The sequence below is a fragment of the Mobula hypostoma genome, chromosome 7 (genome assembly GCF_963921235.1).
Source record: "Mobula hypostoma chromosome 7, sMobHyp1.1, whole genome shotgun sequence".
NCBI lineage: Eukaryota > Metazoa > Chordata > Chondrichthyes > Myliobatiformes > Myliobatidae > Mobula > Mobula hypostoma.
This window is the reverse complement of record NC_086103.1, coordinates 92105087-92127135: the sequence shown is the minus strand read 5'-3', so window position 1 is coordinate 92127135 and position 22049 is coordinate 92105087.

Below are 22049 nucleotides of genomic sequence, written 5' to 3'. Positions count from 1 at the left end.
GACTCGGACATTGCTAAAAGGATGGACCATCAACACCTCCCCTTCTCACCACTGCAGCAAGGCCAGTTATTTCCAGAAGCTCTTCCTGTAGTCACTGTGGAGGAGGAACTGCTATATACCTGTATTGTTGCAATTCAGATTCATAGGACTTATAAGCAGAATGCCAGAGCTCATGTGTGGCATATGGCAAAAGATATGGACAAACAGCTGCCAGGCGAAATGAATGGTGTAAATATGGACAACCAATTCAAGGATACAGACCCTGCAACAAAGCAGAATTTCATAAAAGTGGTTAGGCATACACACCAAGTTCATAGAGTGGATGAGAATGGGCAAGATCAGACCATCCCTTCTTGGACCCTAGTGCCATGACCTCCAAATAAGCCATTGAAAACCAGTAATTGGAGAAAATGTGAAGGGAAAGTAATACTAATGTTCTTTACATTTTACTCATAAACATATTGTTATTAATGTTTGCTATAATAAAATCACTGGACAACATAAATTTGTTTTACAGACAAATAGTTAGGAAATTTCATAATGATATATTGATGGTGACATTTGTCAAATGTATGTCTTAATCCCATGCATGTATGCCTGTATTTTTTTTTGCTGAAATGAAGGCACCATGATTCTTTCCATACAAAATTGCCTGAGCAGAGAGCACTTATGAAACAGATGGTGCTTATAGTGGAATAAGCAGAGGTCTGTCACCATGAATGCAGCCAGTCTGCATATTTAATCACTGCGGAACCTTGTCTACCTGCAGCTGCCAACTGGTAATCCAATTTTACTGATAAATGTGGCAAGAGACATGAAGTGCAATAAAGAGCATCTAACTCCATTTTCCTGCAGGGCATCTTTTGATGAACATTTAGGATGGAAACTGTAGTTAGTAGAGAAAGAAAGAGAGAAAGGGAGAGGGAGAGAGAGAATGGGGAGAGGGAGAGGCAGGAGGAAGAAGAGAAGGGTGTTTTCTGAGTGGCAGCTGTATGATGCAAAAACACTCTCTTCTTGGGTGACTTGTTTAATTCTCCAACTATCCTTGTGTTGCTGCAGATCTCAGAAGCTGATGCCTACACAGCAACCTTTAGAGTTGTATTAAAATAGTTATCATGCGTCATTGCTGATGAGAAAGCTTTCAGAATTTAATCTTTTACTCACTCATGATTTAAACTAAACTATTAAATCTGAACTCTGCATAACCAATTGATGAAAGCTGGTGAGGTTTCAGCACTTGCCCCATAATGTCTTCACATTTTTAAACAAAAGATCATGAACATGGGATTTTTTAAAAATTAGAGATATCATACATCTGAAAGAGAAACAGTAGAGTTGAAAAAATTAGCAGATCAGACAGCATCTGAGGGAAGAGACACAATTATCTCAGATTAAAGACCCTTTGTTGTTCTTTCATTTTGTTTTGTTGAAAGATGTGCCATGTTCATTTCTACAAGACAACCCAACACACATAACAAAAATACTGTTGATAACAAGATAACAAAGAAAAAGACAGTCACGTATCAACGAGGAAATTTCAATGAAAGGCTACAAAACAACAGCTAATCATTAATAGAATCAGATTTATTATCACTGCCTTACTGTATGTTGTGAACATGTCCTGTGGCATCAGTACTGGTAAAAATATAAAAAAGTTGCTATAAGTTATTAAATAAATAAATAAATAAATAAATAAATAGATAGTAGGAAAAGAATGGGAATGGCAAGTTAGTACTTATGGTTGGTGGAATGGTGAGTATGGGTCTTCAGGCTCCTGTACCTTCTCTTTGATGCTAGCAATGAGCAGAAGGCCTGTCCCAAGTGGGGATGGATGCCACATTCTTGAGGCACTGATTTTTGAAACGGTCCTTGATGGTGTGGGGGGTGTTTCCAATGATGGAGCTAGCTGATTCTACAACACCCTGAAACCTCTTTCATTCATGTGTATTGAAGCTTCCACAATGAGTGCTGATAAAACTAGTCTGAGTGCTTTCTACAGTACATTTACAGAAATTTGATAGCGTCTTTGGTGACATACCAAATCTCCTCAAACTCCTAATGAAGTATAGCCACTGGTGTACCTTCTTTGTGATTGCATCAATATGTTGGGCCCAGGATAGATCTTCTGAAATGGCAATGCCCAAGAAGTTGAAGGTGTTTGCCAATTCTGCTGGACCCCTCCAAGAGAATTGGTGTATGCTCTTCTGCCTTGCCCTTCCTGAAGTCCACGATCAATTCTCTGGTCTTGTTGACATTGAGTGCAAGGTTGTTCTGTCTACACCACTCAGTCAGCCGACCTATCCTGTTCCTGTACGCCTCCTTGTCACCATTTGGCTTTCTGCCAACAGCAGCTACCGATGTTATGAATGCCGTTTGAACCGTGCCTAACCACAAAGTCATGCGTGTAGAGAAGAGGTTCAAGATTCTATTTGTCATGTGTACATTGAAACATACAGTGAAATGCATCATTTGTATTAACAACCAATTGACCCGAGTGTGTGCTAGGTGACAGTATGAAAGTGTCACCACATATTCCAGCGTCAATATAGCATGCCCACTATGCTTGACAGAACAACACAAAACCGAACAGAACACAGCATCCAACAAAACAGCAACAGCAAAACAAATCCCCATTTCTCCCCAACATGCACATGTACAATCCTCCAACCCGAAGTCAGCTCGTATTCTTCGGCTTCAGTAGACCTGGATTCAGACAAGGACATGCAGATATTGGGCCTTCAACTACCTCAGTGGACTTGCAGAAATCCACAGATCCAGGCTTCAGACAATGGACCTTGACTTCCAGACTTCCAATATGACCCTCGGGCCTCAATCCTCAGCATTCACCCAGGATACACCAATCACTGAACGGCAGGCCTCAAGCTCTGGACCTGCTGATGACAGGACCCTGATTTGTGGGCCTTGAATTTTGGTCGCACTGATTTGCAAACCCAGGAGTGTACTGGACCTTGCTCCTGCTCTCATTAAACTCCAACTCCATAACAACTCTCTGCTGTTGGGAGAGTCATCAGCCTTCATCCACAATGGTCTGTCAATCCATACATCCTGTCTTGGTCTGCAGATGTCCCTCATCCAAATTGCTGTGCTTTGAATGTGGAACAGAAACTTAACAGTTAAGGCTCTGGCCTGTCCTCTAATTCCCTGTCCCTAAAGTCTGAACCTGACCCATACCTCCCCTCTTTGTCCCCAAAAACATCCTCATGAACCCTAATAAACACAAAGAGAAACAACTAAAACTGAGCTGCCACCTCAGTGGAGGTCACAGGTCACAGCTCAGTGCCATTTTATAGGATCTTTCTTGTCCTTTTATGGAGAGAAGCACTTTGTAAAAGCTACAATAACGCTAACTGAAAGCTTTGATTTCTAGTTTGTTAAATGGGTAGCATTTTGCTGGACATTGGAATTTCAATATGAGATTAGCTTCATTTGATGTTTTGAATCCATATTTCAATAGACAATAGACAATAGACAACAGGGGCAGGAGTAGGCCATTTGGCCCTTCGAGTCAGCACTGCCATTCATTGTGATCATGGCTGATCATCCACAATCAATATCTAGTTCCTGCCTTATCCCCATAACCTTTGATCCCTCTATCTTTAAGAGCTCTATCCATCTCTTTCTTGAAAGCATCCAGAGACTTGGCCTCCACACCCTTCTGGGGCAGAGCATTCCACATTTCCACCACTCTCCGGGTGAAAAAGTTTTTCGTCAACTCCGTTCTAAATGGCCTACCCCTTATTCTTAAACTGTGGCCTCTGGTTCTGGACTCGCCCATCAGCGGGAACATGCTTCCTGCCTTCAGCGAGTTCAATCCCTTAATAATCTTATATGTTTCAATCAGATCCCCTCTCATCCTTCTAAATTCCAGTGTATACAAGCCCAGTCGCTCCAATCTTTCGACATATGACAGTCCCGCCATCCCGGGAATTAACCTTGTGAACCTACGCTGCACTCTCTCAATAACAAGAATGTCCTTCCTCAAACTTGGAGACCAAAACTGCACACAGTACTCCAGGTATGGTCTCACCAGGGCCCTGTACAGCTGCAGAAGGACCTCTTTGCTCCTATACTCAATTCCCCTTGTTATGAAGGCCAGCATGCCATTAGCTTTCTTCACTGCCTGCTGTACCTGCATGCTTGCTTTCAGTGACTGATATACAAGAACACCTAGATCTCGCTGTACTTCCCCTTTTCCTAACTTGACTCCATTTAGATAATAATCTGCCCTCCTGTTCTTACCACCAAAGTGGATAACCTCACATTTATCCGCATTAAACTGCATCTGCCATGCATCCGCCCACTGACCCAGCCTGTCCAAGTCACCCTGCATTCTCATAACATCCTCCTCACATTTCACACTGCCACCCAGCTTTGTGTCATCTGCAAATTTGCTAGTGTTACTTTTAATTCCCTCATCTAAATCATTAATGTATATTGTAAACAGCTGCAGTCCCAGCACTAAACCCTGCGGTACCCCAGTGGTCATCGCCTGCCATTCCGAAAGGGACCCATTAATCGCTACTCTTTGTTTCCTGTCAGCAAGCCGATTTTCAATCCATGTCAGTACTCTGCCCCCAATACCATGTGCATTCATATTGCCCACTAATCTCCTATGTGGGACTTTATCAAAAGATTTCTGAAAGTCCAGGTACACCACATCCACTGGCTCTCCCTTGTCCATTTTTATAGATACATCCTCAAAAAATTCCAGAAAATTAGTCAAGCATGATTTCCCCTTCGTAAATCCATGTTGACACAGACCTATCCTGTTACTGCTATCCAGATGTGTCATAATTTCATCTTTTATAATTGACTCCAGCATCTTTCCCACCACCGACGTCAGGCTAACCAGTCTATAATTCCCTGTTTTCTCTCTCCCTCCTTTCTTGAAGAGAGGAACAACATTAGCCACCCTTCAATCCACAGGAACTGATCTTGAATCTATAGAACATTGGAAAATGATTTCCAATGCATCCACGATCTCTAAAGCCACCTCCTTAAGTACCCTGGGATGCAGACCATCAGGTCCTGGGGATTTATCAGCCTTCAGACTCAACCGTCTATCCAACACCATTTCCTGCCTAATATAATTTTCCTTCAGTTCATCCATTACCCTAGGTCCTTTGGCCACTATTATATCTGGGAGATTGTTTGTGTCTTCCCTAGTGAAGTCAGATCCAAAGTACCTGTTCAACTCATCTGCCATTTCCTTGTTCCCCATAATAAATTCACCCGTTTCTGTCTTCAAGGGCCCAGTTTTGGTCTTAACTATTTTTTTTTCCTTTTCACATACCTAAAGAAGCTTTTACTATCCTCCTTTATATTCTTGGCTAGTTTACCTTTGTACCTAATTTTTTCTCCACGTATTACCTTTTTAATTATCTTCTGTTGCTCTTTAAAAGTTTCCCAAACCTCCGGCTTCCCATTCATCTTTGCTATGTTATACTTCTCTTTTATTTTTATACTGTCCTTTACTTCTCTTGTCAGCCACGGCCTCCCTTTAGGATGTTTCTTCCTCTTTAGAATGAACTGATCCTGCACTTTCTGCATTATTCCCAGAAATACCTGCCATTAGTGTTCCACTGTCATCCCTGCTAGGGTATTGTTCCATTGAACGTTGGTCAGCTCCTCCCTTACAGCTCCACAGTTCCCTTTGTTCAACTGTAATACTGACACTTCCGATTTTCCCTTCCCCCTCTCAATTTGTAGATTAAAACTTATCATACTATGGCCACTACCTCCTAATGGCTCCTTTACCTCGAGGTTCCTGATCAAATCCGGTTCATTGCACAACACTAAATTTAGAATTGCACTCTCTCTGGTAGGTTCCAAGCTGTTCTAAGAATCCATCTTGGAGGGACTCCACAAAATCCCTTTCTTGGGGTCCAGTACCAACCTGATTCTTCCAGTCTACCTGCATGTTGAAATCCCCCATAACAACTGTAGCATTACCTTTGCGACATGCCAATTTTAACTCTTGATTCAACTTACACCCTACATCCAGACTACTGTTTGGGGGCCTGTAGATAACTCCCATTAGGGTCTTTCTACCCTTAGAATTTCTCAGTTCTATCCATACTGACTCTACGTCTCCTGATTCTATGTCCCCCCTCGCAAGGGACTGAATATCATTCCTCACCAACAGAGCCACCCCACCCCCTCTGCCTATCAGTCTGTCCTTTTGATAGGACGTATACCCTTGAATATTCATTTCCCAGGCCCTGTCCACTTGAAGCCATGTCTCTGTTATTCCCACCACATCATATTTACCAATTTCCAACTGTGCCTCAAGCTCATCCACTTTATTTCTTATACTCCGCGCATTCATATACAATACTTTTAATTCATTACTCCCCTCACCTCCCATATCAGTTCCTACTTCACTTGGCCATACTGTACGATCCCTTCTTGAACTTTCTGCTCCGTTGATTCCGTTGTCTTTCTTAACTTTTCTTATTCTCACTTTCTCTTTAACTCTATCCTTATATTTCCATTTGGTGCCCTCCCCCCCTCCCCGCCACACTACTTAGTTTAAACACACCCGTGCTGCAGTGGCAAACCTGCCTGCCAGAATGCTACCCTATTCCTAACAAGAATGAACACTGGCTCAGAACTAAGCCAAAATTAACATTTAAACACAAAAGACTGCAGATGCTAGAATCTGGAAGTTGACTGAGCACCATACTCAGTCAGAGTATATAGATTCCCATCATGTTTTGGTACCCTGGCAAATGTCTCAGTTAGCTTACCTAATTAAATGCAACTCATGCTAAGATGATGAAAACTTAAGCCAATCCTGGGCATGATGGTCTGTCTGAAGGTTAATCATCATAGTCACTTGCTGCTTCCATCTTCACCACAGAGAAACTGCTTAGTGCTGGTGCAGTAAGGAAAGTCAGTTAAGAAAACCTTCTTGGAAGAGTCACACAAAGGTGAATTGTGAAAGTAATTGTCACAAAATACATAAATTCACACAGGAAGGAAATTACTGTTATAACAACTATATGACAGATCCTATATCATTTACCCGAGAAAATGTGCAGTTCTTTCACTGTGATTCAATATCTCCAAGGCCTTGATTTTCTACAGCCCAGGATACTCAGTGCAGATGTGAAGAGATAATGGACTGCAATGGCTCAGAGGTAGCCTTTCAGTGTGACTGCTAAGTGTGTTGCAATTGACCCCAAGAAAGAATACATTCATCTTTATATTGTCAGGCAGCCAAGGTTATTGATGTAAATATTTTCTATCATTCTTCTTAACAGTGAAAGGAGCACTTTGCACCAGATTCCGGATTGTCATGGTGGATTGCTGTTGCACCCTGGTCTTGCACTTTTTTTTTGATAAAGAGGCAGATTAGCAGGTTTAGTGTGTGAAACCTTGAGATCTGCTTTTGCAAAATGTCCTATATTGCAATAGAAACTAGTAGTCAATGTCTGGTGGAAGTTATTCCTTGTTGGTAATGGTCTTCTCAGTTGTTTGCACAATGGGGTCTGAATATTGTTCCTCATACAGTGTATTAGACATAAATGGTTAGTGCCAGACGAGAATGAATCCCACCATGGTACATAACCCAGTCAATTCTAAAGCCATGTAGTGCCCAGGGCTGGCATACTATTGCTTCTTTGCTGAGGTGAATCTCTCAGCAAAAGGGACAATCTTACAGAATATCTCAAGAGCATCTGATAGGTTGACATAATGCTATTTCTCCTTAATAGTAGAGCATGCACAAATGATAATGGTATGAGACATCCCAACCTCTCCTGGCACAAAATTCTCACCTTGAGGGCTCTACTGGTATACTCCGCACTGGTTATACTTTGACTCCAGCAAGGCTGAGCAGCCAAAGAGAAAGGAGATAGTCCTCCCTCAAGAATCAATTTTCCATATGGTCTGATTAGTATATTGATCAGAATGCCAAGGACTGTCATTTAGATGTACCTCTTGTACCCAATGAAGTGGCCACTGAGTGCACGTTTGTGCTCTTCTGCTGCTGTTGTAATGTGAAAGCCAAATGACACAAACGAAATCCAAAGTTGAAATCATAAACAGTAATACTGGAAATGTAACTCCTATGATAGAGTATTGAGTGCTCATCACAAGGCCTTCAAATACAGACATTCCATGAAAGACTGTGGCAGTCAGAGTCTCAAAGAGACAGCGGCAGCTAACCGTATGCCAGGGAATTGCAGCGCCGAAACTTGGATGATTACACTGTTTAGTTGATACCATAACAGACCATCTCCTATAGCTAGCTCCTAACAGCCCAGGGCAATCAGGATAGTGCTGGTGAAAGTCCACTATCAAGGTAAGGTCCAGAATGTTCCATGAAACAATCCAGCTTCTTTCTTCTGGGCCGTATCCCTCCCAATCCACGAGCTTCAACCTTCACCCTGAACAATGTGGTTGTCCAAAAGTCACCATACTGTTTAGGAGGTTGCACCCAACAACTCTTGGAGCCGGGGAAAATTTAAGAACCAGAGCCAAGGGGCTGGCATTCATGGGAGGCATTCTTGAGGTGGGATATATGGAATGTGGGGTAAATCCACATGGTGTTCAAGTGTTGGAGATAATAGGTAACTGGGTTGATACGTCCTAGGATTCTGAATGAATCGATGTAACAAGGGGCCAAACCAGATTCAATCTGCATGGGATATCTTCAGTTGAAAGCCAGACACATGGACAGGGAAGAAGTGCTTGTCCCTGTCTTCGCCATTAGTTGGCATGGAATTGTCCTGTGAATTGGCCAACAACATCTCTCTCACCTTAAAGCTAGGGCTTTACTCTTTGGAGAGAAGGAGGATGAGAGGAGACATGATCGAGGTGTACAAGATAATAAGAGGAATAGATAGAGCGGATAGCCAGCGCCTCTTCCCCAGGGCACCACTGCTCAATACAAGAGGACATGGCTTTAAGGTAAGGGGTGGGAAGTTCAAGGGGGATATTAGAGGAAGGTTTTTTACTCAGAGAGTGGTTAGTGAGTGGAATGCACTGGCTGAGTCAGTGGTGGAGGCAGATACACTGGTGAAGTTTAAGAGACTACTAGACAGGTATATGGAGGAATTTAAGGTGGGGGCTTATATGGGAGGCAGGATTTGACAGTGGGCACAACATTATGGGCCGAAGGGCCTGTACTGTGCTGTACTATTCTATGTTCTATGTTCTTAACTCATTTCTGGAGACATCTCTGAATCAGTTGGTCTGCTAATGGACTCCGCACCTCCACTTCTTGTTCCAGTAACAGTGGAGGATGGTATCCAAATTGACATTCAAAGGGGACAGCTTCATAGACGTATGCTGAAATGCACTGTGTGCAAAGTCTGCCCAGATCAGGTTGTCACTTCCAGATTGTAGGGTTTCCCGAGGCTAGACAGCTGGACATTTTCTCTAGGTCCAGGTTGACCCTCTCCATTTGCCCATTGGCCTGCAGATAGAATCTGGACAACAGACGGGCAGAGGCCCCAATGAGCTCATGAGAAAGGCCTTAAAAACCTGGAGGCAAGCTGGAGGCCACAGTCGGAGATAATGTCTTGGGGGAAAGGGTGAATCCTGAAGACATGAGATTGGTGTCTCTGAAGCCGATGGTAGTTTTGGAAGGGGTATGAAGCAGCAGGCCCTGGAGACCTGACCTATGACCACTATGATTACTGTACTACTCCGAGATGCCGGAAGACCAGTGATAAAGACCATAGGATTGTGGGACCACTGGTGAGTAGGAATGGGGAGAGGCTGTAGAAGGCCTTGAGGCTGTTCTCAGGGTTCTGTATTTCCTGCGCAGACATTACATGCTAAGAAATATTCCTGGAAATCTTTTGTCATGCCTGGCCATCACTATCATCTCTTGACATATTCAAGGGTGAAACCAATGCTGGATGCCCAGCCAGATTCGAAGTGTGTCCCCAGTTGAGCACCTCTGAATGAACAGGCTCAGAAACAAAGATACAGTACATCTAGAAGGACCATTACCTGTGTCTGCCCCATGTTGCTCTTGGGCTTGGTGCACTATTGTGTCTATGTTCCAGCAGGTGGGTACTACCACTCTAGAGCTGGGAATTATAGCTGAAGGGTTCTCTTCCCCATGAGGTGCTTCAACCTGTTGAAAGTGGGAGTCTGTTTTTTTTTGAGTTTTTGATTCTGGATGGTAAGTAATAAGGAAGTTCAACCTGGGTGGAATTCAGCCTCTTCACATCCTGGGTGTAGGCAAGGCTTTTGTGGTCAGCCCGTGCCGGATACAGATGTTTGGAAAATAATTCCTGATTCCTGATCTCATAGTTGGTCTTCGAGGGATAGTGATGTCTTGAACAAAAGGCACGGGGATATAGTTTGTGGTCTGAGGCAGGTCGTTGGATAAGATGGTCCCTACTCCCATGTCTAACATATCAACCTCTATAATGAAAGGCAAGTCCGGGTCTGGTGGAATTAGGATAGGTGAGGACTTGAACCTTTGTTTTAACTCCACAAAAGCTGCCTCATTCTCCAGTGTCCAGCGGAAGGGGCCAATAGATTTCTTGGTGACCACTGAACTGAAATTGCAGATGAACCACCTGTAAAAGTTTGTAAAACCGAGAACTGTTGGAGTTGTTTCATGGAGGTAGGTTTCGGCCAATTCCACATGGCCTGGTTCTTATCGGAGTCCATTTTTAAGGCCATTAAATATAACAAACCCAAGTACAGGTGTCCCCCGCTTTTCGAACGTTCGCTTTACGAAACCTCACTGTTATGAAAGACCTACATTAGTACCCTGTTTTCGCTTTCAGAAGGTGTTTTCACTGTTACGAAGAAAGGCAGCGCGCGCCCAGAGCAGCCACTCTCCCCCGGATTCGGAACGGCATTGCTTAAACACGCGCCTGTGAGCAGCCGTTTGCAAGATGAGTTCTGAGGTATTGGAAAAACCTGAAAGTGCTTGTAAGAAACATAGAAACATAGAAACATAGAAAATAGGTGCAGGAGTAGGCCATTCGGCCCTTCGAGCCTGCACCGCCATTTATTATGATCATGGCTGATCATCCAACTCAGAACCCCGCCCCAGCCTTCCCTCCATACCCCCTGATCCCCGTAGCCACAAGGGCCATATCTAACTCCCTCTTAAATATAGCCAATGAACTGGCCTCAACTGTTTCCTGTGGCAGAGAATTCCACAGATTCACCACTCTCTGTGTGAAGAAGTTTTTCCTAATCTCGGTCCTAAAAGGCTTCCCCTCTATCCTCAAACTGTGACCCCCTCGTTCTGGACTTCCCCAACATCGGGAACAATCTTCCTGCATCTAGCCTGTCCAATCCCTTTAGGATCTTATACGTTTCAATCAGATCCCCTCTCAATCTTCAAGCTGTTACATTTAGCATAAAACTAGACATAATTAAGCGTTTTGATCGTGGTGAACGAAGTAAGAACAAAATGAGTTTGACTTGTGGAAGCTGACGAACAAAATGTTGAATAGGTTTTGGCATCCCATGATCAAGAACTGATAGATGAAGAGCTGATGCATTTGGAAGAGGAAAGGATAACAATCAAAACCGAATGCAGTAGAAATGAACGTGAAGCTACTGTCTGAGATTTTCACTTCAATGAGAAAGTACGACTTTAATTTTGAAAGGGTATGTCGGTTTAGGGGATATTTGCAAGATGGTTTGAGTCCTTACAAAAAACTGTGTGATAGAAAAATGCATGAGGCTCAGCAGTCAAGCAAGCCTTCCACATCAGCCACAGCAGACGATGAATCACGACCTTCGACATCGAGGCGGGCAGTTATAGGAGAAGATGAGCCGCCTGGTCTAATGGAAACAGACCATGATGAAATGATACCCCAGTGTCCCACCACCCCAATACCCAGGCCGCGGACAGATACAGTACCGATCCGCGGAGAAAGCAGCAGTAACCGGGAGGCACACAGCACATCTTTAAGAAAAAAGCTGAAATAAACATGCCAATTAATTAGGTGCCGCTCCAGACATAATTGTCGGCCCAGATCAGAGACAACGAAATTGGAAATTGGCACTGATCTGGGCCGACAATTACGTGTTGGGCGGCACCTAATTAATTAGCATGTTTATTTCGGCTTTTTTCTTAAAGATGTGCTGTGTGCCCCCCAGCTACCGCCTCGCGGCAATGTATCGATCGGCTGCCTGGAGGCTGGGGGCCACTACACCACATAACCTGCGATGACTCAGTCTAACATAGTGTAATCAGTGTGCTCGGCGCTGTCTTCCCAATTCCGGTCAGTGATACCACACTGCATATACAATATTTCTACTTTATATAGGCTGTGTATTTTTACGTGTTATTTGGTATGATTTGGCAGCTTCATAGCTTAAAGGTTAAGGTTTTGCCAACTGCGCTTGCGTGACATTTTCACTTTGGCAAACAGTGCAGTAATGATTGTGGAAAAGTATTTCTACTTTATATAGGTTATGGATTAATCATATCTTTCCTGCTCTTACTATATGTTACTGTTATTTTAGGTTTTATGTGTTATTTGGCATGATTTGATAGGTTATTTTGGGTCTGCAAACGCTCACAAAATTTTCCCATATAAATAAATGGTAATTGCTTCTTCGCTTTACGACATTTCGGCTTACAAACCGTTTCATAGGAACGCTCTACCTTCGGATGGCAGGGGAAACCTGTAAGGAGATTGTGGATACATGGAATTCATTCTCCTCAAGCTTACAGAATAGTTAATTCTCGAGAAACCATCGTAGATGTGCTGGATTGTTCTTGAGTGGACCGGGAGAAAATGAGTTTATCATCGAGGTAGACAAAAATGAAGTAGTGTAGCATCTCCATGTCATCAATGAAGGTTTGAAATACTACTGGAGCATTTGTCAACCTGAAAGGCATGACCCAGCATTCATAGCGGCTCGTAGGTGTGTTGAATGTCATTTTAACTTGTCTCCCTCACAAATACAGATTAAGTTGTTAGACACTATGGAGGTCCAATTTGATAATATTATTGTAGATCCCTGGCGAATCTCAAAGGCTGTGTTCCTGAGAAGGAGAGCAAACCAATTTTTAACAGTGACCTTATTTAGCCCTCTATAGCTTATGCAGAGACTTGGTCCGCCAATCATCTTCTCGGACCCAGTGGGAGATGTGTGAACAGCTGAATAAACCCAGGTGCCAAGCTTCTTGGTCTCTCTGGGACCATTCCCAAGAAGGACAGGTACCCGTTAGCAGATCGATGGGGCAGTTGCCGTTCTGAAGTGGTGGCCTGTTTCTTGTTGAAGTCTTCTGGCAAGGCTGAATACTCTGGACGCACTCTAGACAAATCAGATGCACTGGGGTTGGAGGTGAAATGTTCAACAGGTCCCTCGAGAGGCATATCAGAAGTAGTCACAAAAGTAAACTCAGGAAGTAACTCAGAAGGCACCAGGCTCCTTTTGGAGGTATTTCTTTTTACACTGGTTTGATCTGCCCAGAATGACACAAGTGGTCCAATTGACTCTCGGGTTGTGGGATGACAGCCAGGAATGACCCAGCATAGACATAGAAAATAGGTGCAGGAGTAGGCCATTCAGCCCTTTGAGCCTGCACCGCCATTCAGTATGATCATGGCTGATCATCCAACTCAGAACCTTGTACCAGCCTTCCCCCTATACCCCCTGATCCCTTTAGCCACAAGGGCCATATCTAACTCCCTCTTAAATATAGCCAATGAAGTGGCCTCAACTGTTTCCTGTGGCAGAGAATTCCACAGATTCACCACTCCCTGTGTGAAGAAGTTTTTCCTAATCTCGGTCCTAAAAGGCTTCCCCTTTATAGATATGTAAAGATTTTATAGATTTTCCTGTAAAAAGGAAAAGACTGGTAAAGACAAATGTAGGTCCCCTGCAGACAGAAACAGGTGAATTGATTATGGGGAGCAAGGACATGGCAGACCAATTGAATAATTACTTTGGTTCTGTCTTCACTAAGGAGGACATAAATAATCTTCCAGAAATAGTAGGGGACAGAGGGTCCAATGAGATGGAGGAACTGAGCGAAATACATGTTAGTAGGGAAGTGGCAGGTAAATTGAAGGGATTGAAGGCAGATAAATCCCCAGGGCCAGATGGTCTGCATCCTAGAGTGCTTAAGGAAGTAGCCCAAGAAATAGTGGATGCGTTAGTGATAATTTTTCAAAACTCGTTAGATTCTGGACTAGTTCCTGAGGATTGGAGGGTGGCTAATGTAACCCCACTTTTTAAAAAAGGAGGGAGAGAGAAACCGGGCAATTAGCCTAACGTCGGTGGTGGGGAAACTGCTGGAGTCAGTTATCAAAGATGTGATAACAGCACATTTGGAAAGCGGTGAAATGATTGGACAAAGTCAGCATGGATTTGTGAAAGGAAAATCATGTCTGACGAATCTCATAGAATTTTTTGAGGATGTAACCAGTAGAGTGGATAGGGGAGAACCAGTGGATGTGGTATATTTGGATTTTCAAAAGGCTTTTGACAAGGTCCCACACAGGAGATTAGTGTGCAAACTTAAAGCACACGGTATTGGGGGTAAGGTATTGGTGTGGGTGGAGAATTGGTTAGCAGACAGGAAGCAAAGAGTGGGAATAAACGGGACCTTTTCAGAATGGCAGGCGGTGACTAGTGGGGTACCGCAAGGCTCAGTGCTGGGACCCCAGTTGTTTACAATATATATTAATGACTTGCATGAGGGAATTAAATGCAGCATCTCCAAGTTTGCGGATGACACGAAGCTGGGTGGCAGTGTTAGCTGTGAGGAGGATGCTAAGAGGATGCAGAGTGACTTGGATAGGTTGGGTGAGTGGGCAAATTCATGGCAGATGCAATTTAATGTGGATAAATGTGAGGTTATCCACTTTGGTGGCAAAAATAGGAAAACAGATTATTATCTGAATGGTGGCCGATTAGGAAAAGGGGAGGTGCAACGAGACCTGGGTGTCATTATACACCAGTCATTGAAAGTGGGCATGCAGGTACAGCAGGTGGTGAAAAAGGCGAATGGTATGCTGGCATTTATAGCGAGAGGATTCGAGTACAGGAGCAGGGAGGTACTACTGCAGTTGTACAAGGCCTTGGTGAGACCACACCTGGAGTATTGTGTGCAGTTTTGGTCACCTAATCTGAGGAAAGACATCCTTGCCATAGAGGGAGTACAAAGAAGGTTCACCAGATTGATTCCTGGGATGGCAGGACTTTCATATGAAGAAAGACTGGATGAACTGGGCTTGTACTCGTTGGAATTTAGAAGATTGAGGGGGGATCTGATTGAAACGTATAAAATCCTAAAGGGATTGGACAGGCTAGATGCAGGAAGATTGTTCCCGATGTTGGGGAAGTCCAGAACGAGGGGTCACAGTTTCAGGATAGAGGGGAAGCCTTTCAGGACTGAGATTAGGAAAAACTTCTTCACACAGAGAGTGGTGAATCTGTGGAATTCTCTGCCACAGGAAACAGTTGAGGCCAGTTCATTGGCTATATTTAAGAGGGAGTTAGATATGGCTCTTGTGGCTACGGGGATCAGGGGGTATGGAGGGAAGGCTGGGGCGGGATTCTGCGTTGGATGATCAGCCATGATCATAATAAATGGTGGTGCAGGCTCGAAGGGCCGAATGGCCTACTCCTGCACCTATTTTCTATGTTTCTATGTTATCCTCAAACTGTGACCCCTCGTTTTGGACTTCCCCAACATCGGAACAATCTTCCTGCATCTAGCCTGTCCAATCCCTTTAGGATTTTATATGTTTCAATAAGATCCCCCCTCAATCTTCTAAATTCCAGAGAGTATAAGCCTAGTCGATCCAGTCTTTCATCATATGAAAGTCCTGCCATCCCAGGACTCAATCTGGTGAACCTTCCTTGTACTCCCTCTATGGCAAGAATGTCTTTCCTCAGATTAGGGGACCAAAGCTGCACACAATACTCCAGGTGTGGTCTCACCAAGGCCTTGCAGTAGTACCTCCCTGCTCCTGTACTCAAATCCTCTTGCTATGAATGCCAGCATACCATTCGCCTTTTTCACCGCCTGCTGTACCTGCATGCCCACTTTCAATGACTGGTGTATAATGACACCCAGGTCTCGTTGCACCTCCCCTTTTCCGAATCGGCCACCATTCAGATAATAATCTGTTTCCCTGTTTTTGCCACCAAAGTGGATAACCTCACATTTATCCACATTAAATTGCATCTGCCATGAATTTGCCCACTCACCTAACCTATCCAACTCACCCTGCATCCTCTTAGCATCCTCCTCACAGCTAACACTGCTGCCCAGCTTCGTGTCATCTGCAAACGAATGACACAAGTGGTTCAATTGCCTCTCGGGTTGTGGGATGACAGCCGGGAATGACCCAGAATGAGTGGTATTTCTGGCAACTGAATGATATGGAGCTGAATTGACTGCACATGCTAGCTAATCTTGAGCTTGAGTAAGGCTGTATGGTGGTTGATCTGTCTGGAAACCAAATGTCTCCTATCCAGAGCCAGGGTAACGAGATGCTGTTTGAGATGGGAAAAGAGGATTTTAAATCTTCTGGCCTATCTGAGATCCACAGAATACCCTGCTGCACTGAAGTCAATAAGGGCATCTATGGAATGATTTTGTCTCCCCATGAAAGTGATCATTCAGGAGGAAGCTGAAACAGGAATGGTGCTAGCAACCATCTGAGCCCCCCCTGTGTTGGATGGTTCCTGGAGTTTCTCGACAACTTAGGACAAGAGGTCTGATAATGTCTGGACTCTCTACTGTAAATGCAGCACCTCCCTCCTCTCTTTCAACTCAAGAGAGTCTGGTCTGGCCTATATGCATAGGCTCCTTGGAGGCTGGGATCGATGACTGTTGAGGAGGAATAGGAGAGGATTTAGGGTGGTCGGGGGTGGGGAGAGGGGGAGTCTCTTTGGAATAATTCCTTTTGACTATCCCATCTCCTTTCCATTAATCGGTTATCGGGTCAAATTGCGAGGTCCATAAGTCTCTCTAGATCCTCCACCAGATCTTGGGCTGCCTGGCTGTCCTTTAGCTGATCACGGCATCCCTTATGGAATAAAACATTTAGTGCTTCCGTATTCCAACTGCTCACTGTGGCCAAGGTACAAAATCCTATGGAAAAATTGGCCACAGACCAATTCCCTGGTGCAAGTTAAGGAGCTTTATTACAGATCCTTGCCTCTGGCAGGGTGATAAAACACCCTCCCCAAAGTCTTTGAAAAAATCTCTGCACTGACACAGACATGTGAATCCTTCTCTCAGTGTGTGGTGGCCCAGACAAGGGCTCTTTCAGAAAGGAACGAGATGATATATTATACGCTACCATACTGCATTCTGACAAGAACTTGGATGACTGTAACCAAAGGCCAAGGAGCATTGTGCCAGAAATCTTATTGTGCCAGGATTACCCTTGTATCACTCAGGAGCTGATAGGTGCAGTGATTCCTGTTGAGTATTGATGGTGTCTCCAGCTTGAACATGCCTGGAACTGGCAGCCACAACAGCTGAACTCAGAACTCGCCTAATAAAGTTGCAGAGTTTCTAGAGAGAGGTGAGGCATGTCATCATACTTACCTGGAATTGCTCCCTGTGTGGCCAATGCAGTTTGCAGTCACTCATACTCTACTGGGTTCATTGTGCTGTAACAAGAGAGCTATGGATGGTGGTGAACACGAGTGCAGAGTAAAGACCAGAATTAACACAGACTCAGACTCGGACTCGAAATAAACAAGATGACACAAACAAAATCCAAAAGCAAAATCACAAGCATCAGTACTTGAAATGGTACTCTTACAACTGAGCACTGAGTGTTCAGCATAAAACCTTTAAGTATGCCTTACCTTTAGGGTGTGTGAAGGAAGAGAAGTGGGTGCGGTTACTATTACAAGACAGAAGATGCTCAAAAAACTGAAAGACTTAAAGGTACATACGTCACCTGGACCAGATGAACTGCACCCTAGAGTTCTGAAGGAGGTAGCATTAGAGATTGTGGTGGCATTAGAAATGATCTTTCAAAAATCATTGGAATCTGACCTGGTGCCAGAGGACTAGAAAATTGCAAATAACACTCCACTCTTTAAGAAAGAAGGAAATTATGGACCAGTTAGCCTGACCTCAGTGGTTGGGAAGATGTTAGAGTCAATTGTTAAGGATGAGGTAATGGAGTACTTGATGACACAGGACAAGGTCATACAAAGTCAGCATGGTTTCCTTCTGGGAAAATCCTGACAAACTTGTTGAAATTCTTTGAGGAGATTACAGGTAGGATAGATAAAGGGAATGCAGTGGATGTTGTATATTTGGACTTTCAGAAGGCCATTGACAAGGTGCCAGACATGAGGCTGCTTACCAAGTAAAGAGCCCATGGTATTACAGGAAAGTTATTAACATGGTTAGAGCATTGACTGATTGGTAGCAGGCAGTGAGTGGAAATAAAAGGATCTTTTTCTGGTTGGCTGCCAATGACTAGTGGTGTTCGCAGGGGTCGGTGTTGGGACCACTTCTTTTTATGATGTATATAAATGATTTAGGTGATGGAATAGATGACTTCATTGCCAAGTTTGTTGATACGCAGATTGATGAAGGGGCAAGTAATGTTGAAGAAACAGGTAGGATGCAGAAGGGCTTAAGATGTATTAGGGGAATGGGCAAGAAAGTGGCAAATGAAATACAATGTTGGAAAATGCATGGCCATGCACTTTGGTAGTAAAAATAAATATGTAGACTATTTTCTAAGTGGGGAGAAAATCCAGGAATCTGAGATGCAAAGAGATTTGAGAGTCGTTGTGCTGAAGGTTAACTTGGAGGTTGAGTTGGTGGTGAGGAAGGCAAATGCCATGTTAGCATTCATTTCAAGAAGTCTCGAATACAAGAACAAGGATGTGATGCTGAAGCTTTATAAGGCACTGGTGAGGCCTCACCTTGAGTATTGTGAACAGTTTTGGGCCCTCATCTTAGAAAACAGGTGCTGGCATTGGCGAGGACCAGAGGAGGTTCACAAGGATGATTCCAGGAATGAAAGGGACATTTGATGGCTCTGGGTCTGTACTCGTAAGGATGAGGGGGGATCTCATTGAAACCTTCCGAATGTTGAAAGGCCTAGACAGAGTAGATGTGGAAAGGACGTTTCCTATGGTGGGAGAGTCTAGGACAAGAGGGCACAGCCTCAGGGTAGGGCACAGAGAAGCAGAGAAAGTTTTTTAGCCAAAGTGTGGTGAATTTGTGGAACATACATCAAAGTTGCTGGTGAACACAGCAGGCCAGGCAGCATCTCTAGGAAGAGGTACAGTCGACGTTTCAGGCCGAGACCCTTCGTCAGGACAAACTGAAGGAAGAGTTAGCTTGACTGGTCGGCGGACATGACCAGGGCATTTGATGATATCAAACAAGGTCTTCCTAACGAGACCCTATAGCGCACCCATTCCCCAACACACCCATAGCTATGCTGTGGGTGCTGAATACGAACAGTTGGTTGAAGGCGTATGGCAGCCGCTCACCCTCTTCAGTTGGCAGCTCTGTCCCCCAAAAGGATGTACAGCATTTGTGACCATGAGCTTCTTGGTCTTTATCTGGCTGTCCACAATTTTTGTTTTCTTCTAGAACGTCACCATTTCACAGCATTTGTTGATGATAAATGCCTTGTGCATGCAATGCTCAAAATATCAGACCCTTTGTCTCCTTTAACTTTTACTATATTTATTGAACCACTTGCACATTTAATTAGAAACTCTCCTCAGATCTCCCCTATTACAATAGGTACAACATCACATTCGATATCACTTTACGTGGACGACACGCTAGTTTATATGGCAAATGTTCAACAAACTCTCCCCTATGTTTTAAAAACACTGGAGCAATTTGGATTTCTTTCAGGATAGGAAGTTAATTTCTCAAAATCAGCATTGATGCTGATTAATATGGATAAAAGTAAGGTGTCTCTCCTTCCCCAGATTAAGGTTACAAATGAAGTCCTCTCCTTGGGTATTAAAGCTAATACTTCCCTATCATCAGTGGCTAAAACAAATTACTCTTTAATTTTTGAAAAAAATAGAAGACGATATTAATAGATTGAGACACCTGCCAGCATCAGTCCCAGCCCGTATATCGGTCATTAAAATGAACATCTTACCCTGCATTAATTTTATCAGCTCAATGATCCCACTTGCATTTCCAGCAGGATATTGGCAAAAACTGGACTCCTTACTACAATGCTATGTTTGGAATGGTAAACGACCCAATATAAAGTGGTCATCTCTACAATTCAAAAAGTCGGATGGGGGATTGGCTTGTCCAAATTATAAATTGTATCACTGGGCATTTGTATTAAAAAGTCTTAGCTATTGGATGGAGGAGGATGAAGTTTCATCTTGGAAAAATATAGAACAAGAGCTAATAGCACCAATAAGATTGAAGGACTTTCTCCTTATAGGTATGTCTACCACAAAATGTGATTTGTATTACGGTCCAATTTTAACCCATATACTACAAATGTTTAGAGAAGCAGAAAAATTCCTAAAATTTAAAAGAGTATGGTGCAAATCATCTCCATTATGGAACAATAATCGTTTTCTATCTGGGGGGAAACCATTCACTAACAGAACTTGGGAGGATAAAGGTATTACTACTCTTCAAGATATTAATGAGGCAAGTACTATCCTTAGCTTTCAAGAACTGATATCTCAATATAATATTAATAAACACTCTCTTTTCTTTTACTTTAGAGTAAGATCAGCTTGTAAAGACTACGGTATTCCCTGGGGGTCAGATTTAAAGCACCATCCCATTTTAAGTTGGATACAGAGTGCTCCAGGACAGATAGTGTCATATATCTATGATAAATTAAACTCCCAGAAATATATGCCCACATCAGGAATGAAAGCCTGGGATAGGGACATATCTGAATTGGGACAAGACTTAGACTGAGATGCAACTTGGGATAATGCTGCGGTGCTTCGAAAAACCCAAATCATCGGTATATACACTTGAACACTGAGAATTAAACATCAGATGGGACTGATTCCTGACCCATATTGCTCATTTTGCCCGCACAGAACCATTGGCTCTTTTATACATGTTGTCTGGGAATGTCCAGGGGTTTTTGGACTGTGGGGGAAGGTTATCAGTACTCTTACAGAACTAACGGGGGTACAATTACCAATGGACCCCGCTGTGCATCTCTAAATGATGACTCCCACCTTTCCCTTATGGAAAAAACATGCGAAGTCTGGCTGGCAGGCCTGACTGCAGCTAAGAAGATTGTAGTCCAGCGTTGGAAACCTCCCCATGATATTTCAAATACTCACTGGCTTCGGAGCTTTTAGACATTTCTTACCTGGAACTTTCATCAGCAAGAGTAAATGACGCACGACCAAACACAATCTTAATGTTCACAAATTTGATATCTAACTTAAAAGATCATTTGTTAAAATAGGAATGCTTTGTCTGTGTATGCACTACTATTCAGTTGGTTGGTGGAGGGGAGAAGGATGGAGAGGAGAGAGGGATGCACGGGGGATGGTGATGAAGGTGGGGGGATGGCTGGGTTAACAGTCAAAATGTAATTGGCAATTGGTTGTATTGAATGTAATTTGTGGGTGTTGCAATAAAAAATTAGTAATTAAAAAAAAAATCAGACCTCTGGTCTACACGGCAGCAACACCACCTGGCCTACATATCCGAGTTCACAACTGATGTACAACATATCAAAGGGAAAAATAATGCTGTGGTTGATTGCCTCTCACGGCCATCTTTTGAGGCCATACACTTAGGGGTTGACTATGTTGGCATGCTGGCATGACAGCCAACCAACTTAATGACCCAGAAGTCCAGGCTTACCAAACAGCAGTCATGGGCCTGTAGTTGATATTAAGTTTGGGGAAGCTGGTGTTTCTCTCCTGTGTGATGCCTGAACCAGTTGACCTTGCTCCATCGTGGCTACAAACTGAAAAAGGCCTCACAGAAACCGGTTGCACTAAAGTCTGTGTAGCACGGCCTCAGAAAGGACGTGCATGATTGGCTGAAGCTTGTGTGCAGTGCCAGAGGGCAAAAATTAACCATCATGTTCATTACCATTGGCACCTTTGAGGTC